This window comes from Primulina eburnea, chromosome 5 (genome assembly GCF_022965805.1).
Source record: "Primulina eburnea isolate SZY01 chromosome 5, ASM2296580v1, whole genome shotgun sequence".
NCBI classification, from domain to species: domain Eukaryota; kingdom Viridiplantae; phylum Streptophyta; class Magnoliopsida; order Lamiales; family Gesneriaceae; genus Primulina; species Primulina eburnea.
In genome coordinates, this window is record NC_133105.1 from 10,267,855 (window position 1) to 10,280,107 (window position 12,253).

At 38.6% G+C, this 12,253-nt stretch overlaps 1 non-coding gene across 1 annotated transcript; it reads left to right on the forward strand.

Annotated features, from left to right (window-relative positions):
- Positions 1-6,493: 6,493 nt before the first annotated feature.
- Positions 6,494-6,600, forward strand: LOC140833211 (small nucleolar RNA R71). The gene has a single exon (XR_012118343.1). It is a non-coding gene; the product is annotated as a small nucleolar RNA R71 (small nucleolar RNA).
- The last annotated feature ends 5,653 nt before the right edge of the window (positions 6,601-12,253 follow it).

The window sequence follows — 12,253 nt, forward strand, 5'->3', positions numbered from 1 at the left end:
CGTTCACAAACATGGAAGGAGTGGAGCGAGAACTAGAGGCATCGTGAGTTACCTTGGATCGTTTGGGTGCCATGGCAAGACCGGAGTGCACAAGGTATGAATATCGCCGGAAAAATACTTGAGGGTCGCCGGAGATGTCGCCGGAATCTATGGAAGATGACCGGAGATGAAGAAGTTGTCGCCTAAATGCTTCCCTGTGGAGAGGAGAGACCAAGGTGGAGTCTTTGCCCTGAAAAATTGCCAAATAATAAAGATTATGCACACAAAAGGGAGGGGGGCGCCGGAAATATGAGAGGAGGGGAGTAGGGTTCGAAGTGAGGTAGAAAGAGAAGGGGAAAAGGTTTTAAATCTGCGCGACTCGCTAGGGCGGTCACTTTTGTCCGCCCTAGCGAGTGGTTTCGAAAAACAAAAATTTTTAGAGATACGAATCCTCGCTGGGGCGGTCACTTTTGACCGCCCTAGTGAGTAAGTTCGAAAAAAAACTTTTTTTTTTTTTTTTTTTGAAAAGTATGAGTCCTCGACAAGTGACCGCCCTAGCGAGATGTTTCGGCTAAACCAGTGACTGAAACCAAAACGAACGCTCGCTGGGGCGGTCACTTTTGACCGCCCTAGCGAGAAGCTTCGGCGAAAAACATGAATGCCATGCCATGCGATGACCTAAATGCAAATGACGCGATAAAAAGATAAATAAAATAAAATTAAAACAAAATAAGGAGTAGAAGTAGTTCTCAATTTAGAGTCGAGAGCTAGACTTTTTCACCCATGTCCTCAAGGACTGTCATGGAGTCGAATGACTCCAATTTGTGGCTCAATCGTGCCACCAAGATAGTGCTTCAATCTTTGGGCGTTCACAGTAAACGTCCCTTCCTTGCCATCATGCAACGCCACTGCACCTGATGGGAACACCTCGGATATGATGAATGGTCCTGACCATCTGGACTTCAGCTTGCCCGGAAAAAGTCGCAAGCGAGAATTGTATAACAGCACCGCCTCACCCACTTTGAACTCCCTTCTTACAATGTGTTTATCATGGGCTCGTTTGGTGCGTTCCTTGTAAGATAGTGCAAGATCATACGCTTTTCCTCGAAACTCGTCTAACTGATTCAACTGCAGCAACCGTTTTTCACCTGCAAGAGCAAAATCAAAGTTTAATGCCTTGGTCGCCCAGTATGCTCTATGCTCTAATTCTACGGGTAGATGACATGCTTTACCAAAAAGTAACCTATATGGTGTAGTGCCTATAGGTGTTTTAAAAGCAGTACGATAAGCCCACAAAGCATCATCTAACCGAATGGACCAGTCTTTTCTATTCACATTCACTGTCTTCTCTAGAATCCTCTTAATCTCTCGATTTGACACTTCAACTTGTCCATTAGTTTGGGGATGGTATGGAGTGGAAACTTTGTGGGTGACACCATATTTGCCCAATAGTTTATCAAAAATTTTATTGCAAAAGTGGGTGCCACCATCACTTATGATTGCACGTGGTGCACCAAATCGATTAAAAATGTGTTTCTTCAAAAATTTTAACACCACTTGTGCATCATTCGTGGCACAAGCCTCTGCCTCCACCCATTTCGACACATACTCCACTGCCACCAAAATAAATTTCTTTGCAAAAGAAGCAGGAAAAGGACCCATAAAATCAATCCCCCACATATCAAATATTTCACACTCAATAATATTATTCAAAGGCATCTCATGACGGTTAGAAATATTACCTGTGCGTTGGCATCTATCACAATTGAGAACATACAAACGAGCATCCTTAAAAAGAGTTGGCCAATAGAAGCCACATTCAAGTACCTTAGATGCCGTCCGTATGGGTCCAAAGTGACCACCTACCTCACGGTCATGGCAGTGGTTCAGAATTTGACTGGTTTCCTCCTCCGCTACACATCTCCTTATCATGGCATCTGCACAGATCTTAAACAAAAATGGTTCCTCCCAAAAATAATATTTCACGTCAGAAAAGAATTTCTTTCTTTGGTGAAACGATAAATTTGGGGGAGGTGTGCCAGTGACAAGAAAATTTGCAACATTGGCATACCAAGGGCACACATTCACCTCAAACAATTGCTCATCAGGGAACCAGTCATCTATATCAGTATCAACGTCATTAACTCTAACATCCTCAAGCCTAGACAGATGATCAGCAACCACATTTTCTACACCCTTTTTATCTCGAATCTCGAGATCAAATTCTTGCAATAGTAAAATCCACCTAATTAACCTAGGTTTCGCATCTTTCTTAGCAAGCAAGTATTTTAGGGCAGAATGGTCTGTATACACAATCACTTTAGACAGAACAAGGTATGAATGAAATTTCTCAAAAGCAAATACTATAGCAAGTAATTCCTTTTCAGTAGTAGCATAATTCAATTGAGCATCATTTAAGGTCTTACTTGCATAGTAGATGGTATGAAATACCTTGTTCTTCCTTTGGCCTAGCACCGCACCAACAGCTGTATCACTAGCATCGCACATCACCTCAAACGGTAACTCCCAATCAGGGGCAGTCAGAACAGGTGCTGTCACCAAGCTCTCCTTGAGTATTTCGAATGCCTGCAGACAAGTAGAATCAAACTTAAACTCAACATCTTTCATCAACAAAGAGGATAAAGGCTTAGCAATTTTAGAAAAATCCTTAATAAAACGCCTATAAAAACCCGCATGGCCTAGGAAACTTCTGACTCCCTTTATCGATGAAGGTGGTGGTAGATTTTTGATTACTTCCACCTTGGCCTTGTCTACCTCGATTCCATTCTCCGACACCTTGTGTCCTAACACAATCCCCTCTTGCACCATGAAATGACACTTCTCCCAATTTAACACCAAATTGCTTTCTTCACATCTAATAAGCACCAAGTTTAAATTCTCTAAACATTCATTAAATGAAGAGCCAAAAATGGAGAAATCATCCAGAATAAGTTTTTGGCGCCGTTGCCGGGGAGCAAAAAGAACGGACCATTCTGATATTTTCCATCACTTTTCTTGGGAGGAAGGCTAGGAGCAAAGGAGATTTTCGAAGACCTCGAGATTTCCAAGCGTCGTGGCCGTCATCCATCGTCAACCTTAGTATTTTAATTATTCAGTTTTTATTTCTTGCATAGATTGTTGATTTTTATTATGAATTTTGTTGGCTAAACTCTATATTTGTTGGGATTTAAGGGGATCCTACCCCGTACTCGTGGTTTAACATTATTTATCGACGTTTTTATGAGTGATTTGTTTATGCTTTTGTGCTTTCTTATTTCAATTGAAGTCTAGCTAACTTCCTTTGATTATTTCATGTTGTTAATGATTTCGATAGAATAATTGACAATAGGATCGAATAGCATAGACCACAGATTTACAATTTTAGTAGATATACGGAATTGGATACGTGTCGACAGTGATAATTCACCCGGATGAAAGCTAGTGGATTCCATAGAACGTAATGCAATCGTGAACTGTTAAATAATTGAGGATACTTGATTACTGCATGTTTATGATTAGTGTTAATATAGCTCGACAGAGTATATTAATTAGTCTAGGGAATTCCGTCGAATGCACGAGTAAAAGTCGAGTATAATTGTTTAAACACGAGTGGTAGGTGAACTGATAATTCCCAACAAATTCGTCTCTCATTTGATTTTCATCCAATTTAATCATTGATTTCTTGAGTATTTGTTCTTGCGCTTTAATTATTTTAGTTATTAAATTCACTTTATTTTAATCACCAATTCAATCTATCGTTGCTGAAGAAATTTACTTGAAAATAAAGATATTGTAACGCAGTCCTCGTGGATCGATACTCGTATTCACTTACGTTTATTATAACTTGACTATCGTGCACTTGCGATATTTTAAATCGAGCTTTCATTTATAAAACAAATTTTGGGACTATTCACTGTGCAAGTTTTGCTCGATCAAGTTTTTGGCGCCGTTGCCGGGGAGGAAGGCTAAGAGTTGGGAGTACACCGATCATAAAAACTTCAATAAAATTCTCAATCATGTCATGAAAGATAGCGGTCATGCATCTTTGAAATGTAGCAGGTGCATTGCATAGACCAAAGGGCATACGTCTAAACGCAAAAGTACCATAAGGGCAAGTGAAAGTAGTTTTCTCTTGGTCCTCAGGTGCAATTGTGATTTGATTGTATCCCGAATATCCGTCCAAAAAAACAGTAAAATTCATGACCAGCTAATCGTTCAATCATTTGATCAATAAATGGCAAGGGAAAGTGATCTTTACGGGTTGCATCATTTAATTTCCTATAATCCATGCACACACGCCAACCCGTAACAGTTCTAGTGGGAATCAACTCATTTTTTTCATTGGTAATAACAGTAATCCCACCCTTTTTCGGCACACATTGTACAGGACTTACCCACGCACTATCAGAGATAGGATAGATGATACCTGCATCCAGAAGTTTGATCGTTTCAGCTTTTACTACCTCTTGCATCTTGGGATTGAGTCTCCTTTGAGGTTGTGCTAGGGGAGAGTATTTATCCTCCATCAGAATTTTGTGCATGCAGATCGAAGGACTTATCCCCTTGATGTCCGCAACTTTCCAAGCGAATGCTCCTCTATGCTCCTTAAGGACTCCTAAGAGCTTACTCTCCATATCATCTGTCAAAGAAGAGGAAATAATAACAGGTAGTTTATTATTTTCTCCTAGATATACGTACTTGAGATGTGGAGGTAGTGGTTTGAGCTCCAAAGTAGGTGGCTCCTCTAGGCTCGACTTTTGAGGCATTAAATCTTTTCTGTCTCCCAATTCCTCTAGTCGAAGCCTCACTTGTTTTCTCCAAGGTGGAATGGCATTCAAGTGAGCTACCATCTCCATCTTTTCCTTGTCTAACTCGTCCTCCTGCTTTTCCGTAGTGAGAGTGGCCTCCAATGGCTCTTGCAATCCATCCTGCACAAAATCACAAACGAGAGAATCTAAAACATCAACACGAAAACAACTATCATTGTGCATTGTGTGCTTGAGAGTATTAAAGACATCAAAAATAATTTCTTCTTCTCCAACTCTCAGTCTCAATTTTCCCTTGTCAACATCAATCAGTGCTTTCCCTGTAGCCAGAAATGGTCTCCCTAGGATTAAAGGCATCTCTAAATCTTCCTCCATGTCAAGTACTACAATGTCTGCAGGAAAGATAAACTTATCCACTTTCACCAGAACATCTTCGATAATCCCTCGTGGATATTTGACAGATCTGTCAGCCAGCTGCAATGACATCCTGGTTGGCTTGGGCTCGCCTAGTCCCAGTCGCCTAAATACAGAATAGGGCATCAAATTAATACTCGCACCAAGATCACATAGAGCTTTATGAAAATTAATATCACCAATAATGCACGGTATAGAGAAACTCCCTGGATCTTTTTGCTTTGGAGGCATCTTGTTTTGAACTAAAGCGGAGCAGTTTTCAGTCAAGTTCACAGTCATATGATCTTCTAGCTTCCGCTTATTTGCCAAGATATCTTTCAAGAATTTTGCATAACTTGGCATATTCAATAACGCATCAGCAAAAGGAATGTTAATATGCAGTTTTTTGAATATCTCAAGAAATTTACCAAATTGTGCATCTATCTTAGCTTTTTTCATTGCTGCAGGAAAAGGTGGGGGAATAACAATTTTATTCGGTGCAATAGGTGTAAATGTAGAGTTAGAAGACTTACCTCCTTGATGTTCCACCTCATCCTCACCTTGCTTGTTTTTTTTTTTCATTAGACTCAAGTGCTTTTCCACTGCGCAATTCCACCGCCTTCACATGTTCCTTCGGGTTAGTTTCCGTGTTGCTTGGCAAAGCTCCTTGCTCCCTGTTAGCAATTAACTTAGCCAATTGCCCAATTTGAGTCTCTAACCCCTTTATGGATGCATCCTGGTTCTGAAATCTCGTCTCCGTCGCAGAAATGAATTTGGTCATCATTTGCTCTAAATTAGATTTCTCCTCCCGAGGTGGTTCTTGCTTGAGCCCTTGGCGCATCCCATATGGTGGACCTCTTTGCTGGCGATTCTGGTTGTTTTGACCTCCCCATGAAAAGTTTGGGTGATTCCTCCATCCCGGATTATATGTGTTTGAATACGGGTCATTTCTTGGACGGTTCTGGAATACCACTTGTTTTACCGGTGCTCCTTCAGGCACATAGAATGGATTTCCATCTTGGCAATCCTGTACGTCATGCTCACCTCCACACTTATCACAGAAAATTTCTTGCAGACGCATAGCCGATCCACTCGCACTCATCCCATCAATCTTTCTGTTCAAAGCCTCTAACTGTGCTGACACCGCAGACAAATCCGTAACTTGATTAACTCCAGCACCTCGTCTCTGCCTATCAGACTGAGGCTGATAGCTACTAGCAGCCATCTCCTCTAATAACTCATATCCTTCCTCAGCCGTCTTTCTCAGTAAGTTACCACAGGCAGCAGCATCTATCATAGTACGGTTAGAAGTAAGCAGACCGTAGTAGAAAGTTTGAACAACTAACCCAAGAGGTAGCTCGTGGTGGGGGCATCTCCTCAACAAGTCCTTATAGCGCTCCCATGCCTCGTAAAGTGACTCAAGCTCATGTTGAGCAAAAGTAGTAATGTCGGCTCTGAACTTCATAGTCTTCGACGGAGGAAAGTACTTGGTCAGGAATGCCTTTGCCATATCCTCCCATGTAGTGATAGACCCTACAGGTAAACAATTCAACCACGACTTAGCTTTATCTCTTAGTGAAAATGGAAATAAACGCAAACGAACAGCATCATCAGATACGCCATTAAACTTAAAAGTATCACAAATTTCAAGAAAGTCAGCTATATGAGAATTTGGGTCGTCAAGTGCACTTCCCCCAAATTGAACAGTGTTTTGGATCATCTGAATGATAGCTGGCTTGATCTCGAATTGATTCGCCCGGATGATTGGCCTTACGATGCTTGGACGTGCTCCATCAAGAGACGGCTGTGCATAGTCCATCATCGGTACACGGCGTGGCATCTCAATCCGTCTCTCATTTTGGCGGTCCGCCTCCTGCTCTTGTTCGTGCCTCTCCATTTGTTCCTTGAGTCTTTGCTGTTGTCTTCGGCGTCTAGCAGTGCGTTCGATCTCAGGGTCAAAAGGCTCAAGATTAAATTCGAGTGATCTTCGCATGCATCACCAGAAAAATCTGCAACAAAAGGAGAGTATCAAATAGCAATAGAATAAGTAATACTAAAGAATTTAAATGAAAATTAAAAATTTTGTGAATCAACAGTCCCCGGCAACGGCGCCAAAAACTTGATCGAGCAAAACTTGCACAGTGAATAGTCCCAAAATTTGTTTTATAAATGAAAGCTCGATTTAAAATATCGCAAGTGCACGATAGTCAAGTTATAATAAACGTAAGTGAATACGAGTATCGATCCACGAGGACTGCGTTACAATATCTTTATTTTCAAGTAAATTTCTTCAGCAACGATAGATTGAATTGGTGATTAAAATAAAGTGAATTTAATAACTAAAATAATTAAAGCGCAAGAACAAATACTCAAGAAATCAATGATTAAATTGGATGAAAATCAAATGAGAGACGAATTTGTTGGGAATTATCAGTTCACCTACCACTCGTGTTTAAACAATTATACTCGACTTTTACTCGTGCATTCGACGGAATTCCCTAGACTAATTAATATACTCTGTCGAGCTATATTAACACTAATCATAAACATGCAGTAATCAAGTATCCTCAATTATTTAACAGTTCACGATTGCATTACGTTCTATGGAATCCACTAGCTTTCATCCGGGTGAATTATCACTGTCGACACGTATCCAATTCCGTATATCTACTAAAATTGTAAATCCGTGGTCTATGCTATTCGATCCTATTGTCAATTATTCTATCGAAATCATTAACAACATGAAATAATCAAAGGAAGTTAGCTAGACTTCAATTGAAATAAGAAAGCACAAAAGCATAAACAAATCACTCATAAAAACGTCGATAAATAATGTTAAACCACGAGTACGGGGTAGGATCCCCTTAAATCCCAACAAATATAGAGTTTAGCCAACAAAATTCATAATAAAAATCAACAATCTATGCAAGAAATAAAAACTGAATAATTAAAATACTAAGGTTGACGATGGATGACGGCCACGACGCTTGGAAATCTCGAGGTCTTCGAAAATCTCCTTTGCTCCTAGCCTTCCTCCCAAGAAAAGTGATGGAAAATATCAGAATGGTCTGTTCTTTTTTGCGCCTCTCTCGTCTATTAGGTCATGGTGTAAGATAGAGTCCACCAAACTTGGAAACAAATCTTCTTGGATCTCGTCGCTCGCTGGGGCGAACACTTTTTACCGCCCTAGCGAGCAACTTCGAATAAAACTCCTCGGCCATGTCTCTGGTCTCGCTGGGGCGGACACTTTTGACCGCCCTAGCGAGAGACTTCGAATACAGCTCCTCGGCAAGACTAAACTTCTCGCTGGGGCGGACACTTTTGGTCGCCCTAGCGAGGTTCTTCGAATAAACTGCTCAATTCCCACCAGATGACCACAAAACACACGAGATCAGTCATATGCTACATGATGCTAAACAAAATTGCACAATTAAACTAAAATAAACTACTATGATGCATGAATGCGACTCAAAACCAACACTAAAAACACGTAAAAACGAGTCCTATCATTCAGCAACGGGGACTATTTCCATTGAAGAGGCTTCTGTAGGTGTTGCTGGAGATGTCTCTGTGAGGGCAACATCATCCGTGTGACCCATTTCACTCTGTATGTCATGGAGATCATAGCCTTTTTCCTGCCATTTAAATTGGTGGTTTGAGTGAAGAGGAAAGTGGAAAAAAAAAACGAAGAATGCAGAAAAAAACTGAGATAAAATTCGAGAGGAAAATATGAAAATTCGAGAGACTCTTCCCAAATAATGATAAATTAGGCGATGTAAATCATGAAGATAAGGATGAAAGAACAGTGCAACGGTATCAAAACGTTTGGTAACTGACGTAGTATAACGGTAAAAGAGAAATGAAATCGTAAAATATAGCCATTAACACCTTTCTGCACTTACTGAGATGATATTCACACAATGCTTATTTCAAAAATTCCAGAAATAAATCCACATGGAATTTAAACTCCACTAGACATGGAAGATCACTGAAATTCGAATTTGAGCAAAGTTTGAATTTTCATTGAATTCTTCTTTTGTTGAAATTCTCATATCCTTATGACTCAACAATATTCACAATGATATGTTTATGCATGACCTATGTATGCCTAATAACAGAATGTAACAAAATAGAAACATGAAAAGAAATATGAGATATGTTTATAGATGAAGTGTTGTCACAAATGTTGGCAACATCTTCCGACAACACGCACAATTCCAGAAAAACAATTTTAATTTTCTTCACACTCAGTGACTTCTAATCATAGAAGTGGTAGCTCCCACACTAGAAGAACAGCCTTCATTGGACTCTTCTATGTACCTTTTTCCATTTTCTCCTATTTCTGTGTTAATATTTAGAAGGGGTAGCTCCCACACTAGAAGAACAACCTTCATTGGGCTCCTTTAGGTAGCTTTGTGATGTCTCGAAAATTTAAGTCCATATGAACCACGTGCGTGCAAGTTATTAAATTCCTTATGTATTTTATGATTTTAATGTATACTTTCATTTAATTTATGAATTTATTATTTTAATATTTATGTTTAATTGATCTACGTTAAAATATTTTCTCGAGTTTTATGTTTCAGGCGATTATTCGAGACGAGATCGAGGAAAGGAGACCGGAACGATTTTTAGTAAATTTTATTGTGGTATTTTATTTTAAGTTAGGTATGAGGCATTTTAAATGATTTATGAAATTTTAATATTTTTAAAGCCTAATTTAAATAATAAGTTATTTTAAGATTTTTAAACTTTTAAAGTTTTTCAAATGAGGATTTTATTTTAATTAGGGAATTTTAGTAAATTTATTATGAGATTGGAATTTTATTAACTTGATATTTGGCTTAACATTTTTAGTAGCATGATTTATTTAATTAAACACACACTTTATAATTATAATATGTGGGTTACTACACACCACACACACATATTCAAATACTCCAACACTTTTACACACACAACTACACGTGAAGCATATACACAAAAACAACACATTTTTCTATCTAGCTTTTTGACTAAAAAGGAGAAGAGAAATTTATTTAAAACTCTTCTCCCTCAACATCATTTCTATATTATTTCCTCTCCAAATTCCTCTTGAGCCATCGTTCTTTTTCTCTTAAATTCCAGCAAGTTTTGTTTAGTTTTATTCAAAGAAAATCGAGCCACGTTCGTCCCGGATCGTCTCTCGCTCCGTCTCCGCTTCGGTATCGTCGTTACGGTATTTTAAATATCAAAAGGCACGTATATTCTGTTCTTGATGCATCGATCTTGTCATATTATGCGTTGTATTGTTATTTATGCGAAAATTATATGTGCGATGCGTAGAAGTTTGAGCAATCACGTCTAGATCAAGTTTGAATCAATTTTGGATCACCAAATTCACGTTTTTGCTGTTCTGTAAAATACTGCGATTTTTCAGTATTGATTTTGAGAAAACTTTCAACGTAAAAATCGTAGATCTTTTCGATGCCTTCGATTTGATATAAAATTCGAAATATTTGGATGAAAATTGAGTGAGTTATGGTGTTTTTAGTATGACTGCTCAAATTAGATCCGAATATTTATGTTTTGATGTTCTTTCGAAAACTGAAATTTTTCGGTACATATTTTGAGAAAACTTTCAACTACAAAAACGTAGATCTTTTTGATACGTTCAATTTGATATAAAATTCGAGTTATTTGGATTAAAAACGAGTGAGTTATGATGTTTTTCGTATGACTGCTCAAATCGTGTTTCAAGAAAGTTATGAATTTTAATGTGTTCTTGAAGTTTTTATGTTGCAGGCTTTGTTGGGGATCGATGGGTGATCGTTGCTGCATATAAGAAAGTTAGTAATGATGTTTATAGTATTTTTGAGGTTTCGATTCATGTCGTTAAGAGCTTGAATTATTAAGAAGTCGTAAGAAATAAACTTTAATATAAATGACAGTATTTTTGGGTTGTATAAATTGTAGGGTGATTATAAAAGTTTAGTTCATTGTTATAGTGTCCTAGAATGGTCTCATAGTGTTGAATCTTGATGCATTATGTGTTAATTGGGAGAATAGACATGTCATAAATTTTCATCAAATAATTCGTTGGGCAGACGGACACGGACCCGGAGACGGAGGTTAGCACGGGGTTCGTGCCTTCTCATTTCTTCGACACATATTTAAACGCACAGACACGTACCCCTACACGGACTTAGGGACGGGGTCCGTGCCCCTTCTTTTACATGACACATATGAGGCAGTACCTACACAGACCCGGGGCCTGACCTGGGTACGGGGTCCGTGTAGCTTCAGTTTTTGGGATAAATATTTTATCACTTAAGGTTTGGTTTGAGGTTTTATGCTATGATTTAACATTGATGTTTTACAAGGTCAAGTGGTGAGAAATTATAGAATTTTCTAAGAATTTATTTAGCTTGAGATTAAGCATGACATTTACGTTTAAGTTGTACAAGTTAAGTTTATGTATTCATATTAGTATGTTGCAGCAACGACCCGATTGACATCCAACGAATCCCTCAATGCAAAGTAAGTATGTATGACGTGCAAAGAAAATATTTGAAGTTTTTGAGGTATGCTAAATGTCTTGTGACCAAAAGTGAATGGGTTTGGAAGTCGGTGAACGTGGCCGATGACCTCTCCACCCCGTTAAATTATGAACGGGTTTGAAGTTAGGATTGGAAAGCGTTAAATTATGAACAGGGACCAATCCGCCCGTTAAATTATGAACGGGTTAGATCGTGGTTGTGAAGCGTTAAATTATGAACGTGGATCAACTGGCCTGTTAAATTATGAACAGGGATCTCATGTATGTGGCTGTGGATACGTCCCTGTCAGCCCAGTACTGTGGTTTGTCTGATCAGATATTTATTATGTTATGGGTCACTTGCTTTGAAACATCCTCTACGCAAAATGATGAAGTTAAGTATGTTGAAGTATGAAATCATGTTTAAAGAAAAGTTTATGTGATGGCACGTCATATTATGTATGCATGTATGTTCAAAGTTTATGCAAAGCTCAAGTTTATGAAAGTTCAAGTTATTATGCAAGTTCAAGTTTCAAAGTATGTATGTTCAAGTTCAAAGAAGTTTATGAGAGTTCAAAGTTATTATGAAAGTTTAAGT